The sequence below is a fragment of the Eurypyga helias genome, unplaced genomic scaffold (genome assembly GCF_000690775.1).
Source record: "Eurypyga helias isolate BGI_N326 unplaced genomic scaffold, ASM69077v1 scaffold7535, whole genome shotgun sequence".
Lineage (NCBI taxonomy): Eukaryota > Metazoa > Chordata > Aves > Eurypygiformes > Eurypygidae > Eurypyga > Eurypyga helias.
Window position 1 is genome coordinate 58686 of NW_010253422.1, and position 353 is coordinate 59038.

At 66.6% G+C, this 353-nt stretch overlaps 1 protein-coding gene across 1 annotated transcript in view; it reads left to right on the forward strand.

Annotated features, from left to right (window-relative positions):
- Positions 1-353, forward strand: part of SIL1 (SIL1 nucleotide exchange factor) — a gene marked incomplete at both ends in the record, with an annotated part of 41955 nt that overhangs the window by 39520 nt on the left and 2082 nt on the right. The window lies entirely within an intron of this gene.

Below are 353 nucleotides of genomic sequence, written 5' to 3' on the forward strand. Positions count from 1 at the left end.
CCACCCCCTGGCCCTGTGGGTCTCACCCCCGCTGCCAGCCCCGCGGGGACAAGTCCCTGTGCTGTGGCTCCTCCAGGAGGAAAGGCGGGCGTCCCTGTGGCGGGAATAACCGTCAGAGGCTAACGAGCATGGGAGCTGACGTTGGGAAGGAGCTAATTGCTGGAGCCAGCCGCGTGTCCTGCCCGTGGCGCTGGCTTCGGAGCAAGCTGAGCACTGAGAGCCCCCAGCCAAATGTGCAGCGCTGTCCGTCGGGGCGGGGGCTTCCTCGCCTCCTCCCTGCCTCCCTGCCTGCCGTACTCCCTGGAGCATGAGATCTCATTACCCTGGCTTTGGCGTGCGATGCTGCCGCTGTT